The 7843-nt window shown below is 34.6% G+C and overlaps 1 pseudogene; it reads left to right on the top strand.

Annotated features, from left to right (window-relative positions):
• Positions 1 to 215: 215 nt before the first annotated feature.
• Positions 216 to 2833, top strand: LOC143228547 (zinc finger BED domain-containing protein 5-like; annotated as a pseudogene).
• The last annotated feature ends 5010 nt before the right edge of the window (positions 2834 to 7843 follow it).

Below are 7843 nucleotides of genomic sequence, written 5' to 3'. Positions count from 1 at the left end.
CCAAAGTGGTTGATATTGACCCCATGGGTCGATGAGACATTTCTGGGGGATCCAAAATCACTCTACGGTCGGTTAGAAATTGTTAATACAGAAGCATCATTGCACGACTTATTAATTATTGTTGATCAAATCGAAACACTATATTGTGCAGAAAGCAAGAGTCGTATAATCAAGGTGATATAAACACCAGCTGTAAATTAATTGTATAAAAATGCATGAGTCAATTAGGAGTCTGGACAAGACAGTCGTTAACTCCGCCCACCCAACTAACGATTGTAATAGAGCCAATCAGGAAGCATTGTGAGCGTGACGTATTCTTCAATATGTGTTAGGCTCATTCTGGCTTACTTCTTGATGATTAACAATGATAGTTTTGGTTATTTTAATTATTTATTGGTGTTTGTTGTATCCGGAAGTGGAGGTGTGAGTTTGTTTAGTTTAAAAAGGACATTAAGTATCGTAATTAATACAACAGTATTTAATGGTTAAAAAATCAAAGTTCTGTACTTAAAATAAGTAAATGAAAATTTTGTGTTTCAGATGTACGAAAAGTGTTCCAAGTTGTTCCACGTGGTCACGTATTTCGATAGCAATAAAAATTAAATACAATCTCTATTACTTTATATATTTATATATTTATTTTGCTTATGTTTTAAATTTAAAACGTTAAAATATTGATCTGTGCTTCTTGTAGCCTGTTAATAAAGTTCATTTATTTAACTTTAGCCACGAACCCATTAACTGAAATAGCAGCCGCAGATCCTAAAAAGAAGAGCTGACAATATTCACCAGATTACTTGAAACTTGGATTCATACGTTCGCTTACAAATGAAACGAAGCCTTTGTGCCTCCTATGCGAAAAGGTTGTTAGTAATGATGCCAAGAAACCAGCAAAGAAGGAAGTTTGTTTTTTGAATTTCACGCAAAGCTACACGAGGGTTATCTGCGTTAGCCTTCCTAATTTAGCAGTGTAAGACTAGAGGGAAGGCAGCTAGTCATTACCACGCACCGCCAACTCTTGGGCTACTCTTTTACCAACGAATAGTGGAATTGACCGTACATTATAACGCACCAACGGCAAAAAGAGTGAGCATGTTTGATGCGACGGATATTCTAACCCGCGACCATGGGATTACGAGTCGAGCGCCTTATCCAGCTGGCCATGGCAAGCCACAAAGATGAAAGACCACCTTCAAAGAATTCATCTTGATAAAAAATATAAAGATCTTGATTTTTTAAGAACGTTGAAAGAAAAATATGAAAAAACGACCAAATATGATGCCATTTATGAGAGCACCTGCTTCAGGTTGATAATGAAGGAGGGTTAAGGGCATCATATAATATTTCTCTCAATATAGCAAAGAAAGGAAAAATGTATACTGTTATAGAGGAGACCATAATACCATCAATTAAAGAAGTGATTTAAACTGTCACGAAAAAAAGACTCTGGATCTGTTTTAAAATGCTTGCCTTTAAATGCAAATGCAGTTCAAAGACGTGTTGATAAGATGGTGAAAGATGAAAAAAAAACTTTGGAATCTGAGCTTATGCAAAGTAAGTTTTCCATCCAACTTTATGAACCAACTTTTGGTGGTTCAAACATTCTTATATCTTATGTGAGGTATTTTAGTTAAATTCCAAAACAAATTATTGACAAGTTTTTGTTCGCAAGGTGTCGTAAAGGTGATGCAAAATGGGTGACGATTTTTTAATGCTTGGAGGAATATTTAAACAAGCACAATATTCCACTCAGCAATATAATTGCGATTGCCACAGATGACGCACCTTTAATAGTTGGCTGTTACAGAAGATTTGCTGCCTTTCTTGAGGAAAAGGTTCCCGATGTGCGTACTATTCACTGTGTATTATACAGACACCACTTTGTGGCAAAAAGTCTCAGTGACAAATTGCATGATACTCTAAAGGTGTGCATCAGATCGATAAATAAAATTACAGCACATCCACTTAATTCGCGACTGTTTGCTAGGCTATGTAAAAAAAAAAAGATGAATTGGTGAACCAATTACTGTTGCATACTGAAATGAGGTGGTTGTCAAGAGGTGTTTGCTTGCAAAGGCTTGCCGAGTTGTATGACTCACCTGTGGAGTTTCTTACAGACGTGGATCCCTTTCTGTGTGATGAATTGAAAAAAATAAGAATCATTTTTTCTATTTGTCAGATCTATATTCAAAATTTAATGATGTACAGACCTGTCTGCAAGGTAAAAACGTAACAATGATTCAAACCCGAACAATCCTCTCAGACTTCCAATTCAAAGGCCTTTTTAAATCTTCATAGCTACTAAGTGATTTTCAGCACTTTTCAACTTAGGCAACTGGAAGATGAAGACCAAGTTATGTCTGATGATGACTTGGATATATACATAAAGCACCTTGGAAAATTAAGTGAAGACTTTGAAGTGCGCTTTGAGGACATGGAGAGAATGCACGTATCTGACTGGATTGTTACGCCATTTGATTGGGAAATAGAAAAGGTAATTATCGAACCTAATTTACAAGATGAACTCATTGAACTTTCCGTGGATCTTGAAGCTAAATCACTGTTCAAAAATACGACACTCAGCAGCTTTTGGAGTAATGTAACTATTGTCAATAAGTATCCAAAACTTTTCGCAGCAGTGAACCCTTTTTTACTTACATTCCAAAGTTCCTATATGGTTGAAGGTGGTTTTATCCATATAAATTCAGTCCTAACAAAGCAGAAGAACAAACTGAACATAGAAGAGCGCGGTGAATTAAGACTAAAACTCAGAAATTTACAATCAAATATTAGTGCTCTTCTCAAAGATCGTCAATCATATCCCTTCTATTAAAGATGTCAGACGATCAATCGAAATGTAAAATTGGTTTATCGTAATGTATTATTATTATTTATATGTTTTATTAAGTTATTCTTCCTTTAACTATGACTTATAGATTTTTATTACTTAAAATAATGGAGAGGTCGATTAAAGGTCAAGGATTCCATGAAGAGGTCGACATTCAAAAACGTTTGGGGATCCCTGTTCTACACAGACTTGCATCCAATGAATGTGCTGTATTTCTTACTATGCACTCGTTATTTTAATTGTCTGTTTGCTGAGAAAAGTCCCTTCACTGTTTTCAGTCCTTCCTTTCTTACAAGTCAGTCAAAGTCAACAGAACGTGTTTGAAAGTATCTGACAATCATGGATCCGCTACTGAATATAATATTAAGAAAATATTAGCATTTAAGATCTTATCTAATGTTATAATTTATCATTCTTTAATAGTTTGTTTAGGAAATGTATTCATGCTGAGTACATTGGAATGGTCGGCAATTGTCTATCGTGAAAAAAGACGCAAGTGTAGAGGATTTTTTTTCTAAAACAGTAAGTTGCCGTCTATTCCAGTATACTCATTATAATTTATTAATTCATTACGTTTCCAATTTGTAAATTGGTTTAATTATATCTCTCATGAGTTGTGTATTTTTGATTTTCAAAATAAAATCCATAACTGCCAGTTACTTTAACTATATCCAATTTCTGCTTTTTTGTATCATGATGAATGAACACAATTTCTTCAGAACATAAATAATATACAAAAGCTCATTCAATTTGTTTGTTTGTTTGGTTTTGAATTTCGCGCAAAGCTACACGAGGGTTATCTGCGTTGGCCATCTCTAATTTAGCAGTGAAAGACTAGAGGGAAGGCAACTAGTCATCATCACCCACCGCCAACTCTTGGGCTACTCTTTTACCAACGAATAGTGGGATTGACCGTAACATTATAACGCCCTCACGGCTGAAAGGGCGAGCATGCTTGGTGCGACGGGGTTTCGAACCCGTGACCCTGAGATTATGAGCCGAGTGCCTTAATCACCTGGTCATGCCAGGCCTACTATGGTTAGATAATCCTGGTTACACTACAAGCACTTATAGTTGTTAGTTACAAGTTAGGTTCGACCAAGTAGCTGGACCTGACTGAGTACAGGTTCTCTCGATATTTAAAACAAGCTATCTTCACTTAATGTTGCTTTTCATTTACTCGTGCAAACTGCATCTTTCACCCTGCTGGTTTTCTGTTTCTTAACTAAGTTTAGTTATTGTTGGTAGTTTGAATATCATCAATTATACATTCTGCTTTTCAACACTTGAATACCTTTTGTCTCCTAAAACAAGTCAACGGTAGGTCTTCTAATTTACAACGCTAAAATCAGGGGTTCATTTCCCCTGGGTGAACATAACAGATAGCCCAATATGACTTTGTTATAAAAAAAACACACACTAAGTCAGCGAAGATTTAGGTGACTTTATGTAAATAGTATTTACCTGAACATTTGCTGATTTATTTATTCTTGTCATTCTAACTAGTTCTACTGCACAACTGCTTTTAAGATGCTGAATAAGCAGTTATTTTACTCTGGTCCCTGCGTTATTTAGACATATAAAAGATAAGTTTTTAATATATCAGAGCACTTAATTTGTAGTTATGTTTGAATTTACTTTATTAACCAATCAATAATAACCAGACTGAAAATGTTCCTTTTAGAAGGACATCAACACATGTGATTGGCCCACACCTAGATCAATGGTGGACATCATGTTCGAAAAATGAAAGATGAAATTTGAGAGAAAGTTAATTGTTTTCTGTTGACAAATAATAAAGATGTGTGTGTGTTTTCTTATAGCACAACCACATCGGGCTATCTCCTGAGTCCATCGAAGGGAATCGAACCCTTGATTAATAAATATGTCAAAACAAAACACTTATAGAAACTTAGACCGTTTCCTGCAAACAACAATGATGGATGTTTTTAAAATGAAATCTAAACATATAGTTCTTTTTTAATCTATAGAGTTATTGTGTTAGAAACATTGTTCTTGATTACTATAACTGACTCATATACGGCATGAACGTTTATATACATTTATATATATACCTTTCAATAAAGAATACTTTTATGTTGGTAACATCGAAGCAATGAAAACCATTAAAATAATGTAACGCTCATCCATCATTGTTTATAAGATCAAAATAGTGCTATCTTGAAACAAGCGTATAACATGTTCAGTTCCTGCTTCAAACTGTTGCTCACCCAAAGCGTCTTTTTTTGTTTAATTCATCACCAAGTAACTTTATAACTTATATTGGCTTTTCATAAGGTTAATCAAACACGACTATGGCTTTGTAAATTAAGATATAATCGTTTTTCAGTAATATCACTAAAAACAAAAACATATATAAATGTCTTAAATCTAGTTATGGCACTCCTCAGTGTGAACTGATGTAAAACTGTTACTAATACGATATTATAATATTTTTCAAAAGTTAAGCAAATAGACTGATCCACCAAGCACTTTGACTTTAGTTATGCTGTGAATAAATTTAAAATGTGTAACGTCTAGCACTTGAAATATGACCTAATTTTGATGTGGATATTTGTGATAAAATAATTATTTAGTAACCTGTTACGTAACAATATTATTTGCAATTTTAATTTAAAAAGAATGAATAAGAATCTTCAAGAAATTAATGAGACAAGATATGCAATTTAAAGTGAAAATACAATCGTAAAAAAAGTAAAGAAACAAGTTCAAGGTTTGAGACATAGTGGTGACATTATTTCCTCAAGCTACAAACTCTTATTTTGACTCCATGTCTAAAATATGAATATGTGGCGTGAGGAAATAGTGTCAACACTATGTCTCAAACATGTTTGTTTACATTTTTTTCTTTACATTTTCGCTTCATATATTTTGTCTTTTTTCTGTAATTTTTGAAGGTCTTTATATCCTTTTTAAATTTACAATTTTTAATAATCTTGTTTTTTTTGTTTTTTATGTCCATCATGGTCAGAAATATGTATCCATTACTCTCCTATTTGAAACAATTTAATTTAACGAAGTACATAGTTGATACGAAGTACATAGTGAATGTACAGTTCTGTCTCCGGGAAAAAATGGCAGTCTTCAGATTGGCTTTGTAGAAATTGGATGGCTATTGCTCAAGTGTTATCATTGATATTGGTACTGTAAGTATGATCACTATGATGCAAAGTTATCAACATACCATATATTATGTATTTTTAAAATATATATAGCTGCAATTTTTATACCCTGGAGCTATATGGTGAGTTTGTAAACACTGGATTGGAGAGCCTAACAAACTAAACTGGAATGGTGCATGGATTTTGTAATCATATGAGTTTTATACACGATTACACATGCAAAGTATGGTGGCTAGAATTTATATCTATACAAATATGCAGACTTTACAGTTGTTGTTTTTTATGGTAAAGCCGTATATATATATATAACACTATATATCACAAATTTTGTTCCTGGATAGTATGTGTTAGTTCTTAATTGCTTATCTTGTAAAAGTAGAGAAAATGGCCATTATTGCCTTCAAACTTTGCTTTTGTGAGCTGACTAATGAAATTTAGAAATTAACCTATTTTCTGTGTAAAAACGGGCAAATTTGCACATTTTCATTCACATAAGGTCTGAATAAAACAAAATATGAATCAAGATTAACGTGTATTTATACTCAAGTTATACAAAAAATGTTTAGAAGTGAGCAGTTTTTCGAGATTTGCGAATGTAATGTAAATGACTTTCACGTATCAGCCCACAAATATAGGTCCCCATCATGTTTTCGTTATACGCTCCTTGGTAGCGGCGTTCAAAATCCAGTAGTTCTTGGTGGAAGCGCTCGTCTCGCTCTTCTGAGTATGCTCCCATGTTCTCCTTGAATTTATCAAGATGAGTGTCAAGGATATGGACTTTTAGGGACACACTGCAGCCCGTTTTGCTGTAGTTCTTCACAAGGGCCTCAACCAGTTCCACATAAGTTTCGGCCTTTTGATTACCCGAGAAGCCCAAAACCACTGCGACAAAGCAGCCACAAGCTTTTTCTTTTCCTTCCTACTGAGCTTCTTGGGGAATTCTATGCACTCCAAGGTTCTTTTTTGTTTGTGGTCCAACGAATACAACAGTTTTGACCTTTGTCTCAGACAGATTAGGGAAGAAGTCTCGAAGGTACTTGAAGGCTACAGACTCCTTATCAAGAGCTGTGACAAATTGTTTCATAAGACCCAATTTTATGTGCAATGGTGGAAACAACACCTTCTGGAGGTTCACTAGTGGCTCACACTTGAAATTGTGCTTTTCCACAGAGAACTCGGTCCGTTGTGGCTAGTGCTTTCTATTGTAGTGCGCTGCGGTGTCCCTGTTGTCCCAAAGGCAAAGATAATAGGGGAAACTTGGTAAAGCCTCCTTGGAAACCCATCAGGAATGCTACCATTTTGAAGTTTCCGATAACTTCCCAGCCATACTCATCATACTTCAATGCTCCTAGCAAGATCTTGAAGCTGTTGTATTCCTCTTTGAGGTGCACAGAATGAACCAGGGGAAGAGACAGATACTTATTCCCGTTATGGAGCAGCATAGCTTTGAGGTTTCTGGATGCATCTGGAGAATGCTTGCAGCATCTTTTTGCCATCTCTGATAAAATCAGATCGGTCTATGTCTTCACTTAGGCAGCTAGAACTAAACTGAAGTGGTGAGCTCCTGTATATATATATTACTATGAAAAGTTCTTGAAAATTCTAAAAAAATCTCAATCAGCTACTCAGCACTGAATCTACCTGGCATGTTCTGGAAAATGGGTAAATTTGAAAATTTCATTACCCAAGTCACAAAAACAAAGTTTTAATAGAAAAATAAGTCTTTTTCATTACTTTAGGCATAAGGAAATGAGAAATAACTTTTAGCCCATGAACAAGAAAAAGTAAACATTTTGTTACATAGTGTAATCATATGGATTTTTCGAGTTGTGTAGTTGCATGTATATAAATT

This window comes from Tachypleus tridentatus, chromosome 10 (genome assembly GCF_004210375.1).
Source record: "Tachypleus tridentatus isolate NWPU-2018 chromosome 10, ASM421037v1, whole genome shotgun sequence".
In the NCBI taxonomy this organism is placed as follows: Eukaryota; Metazoa; Arthropoda; class Merostomata; order Xiphosura; family Limulidae; genus Tachypleus; species Tachypleus tridentatus.
The sequence above is the reverse complement of the archived record's forward strand: the minus strand, read 5'-3'. Positions and strand labels throughout refer to the sequence as shown.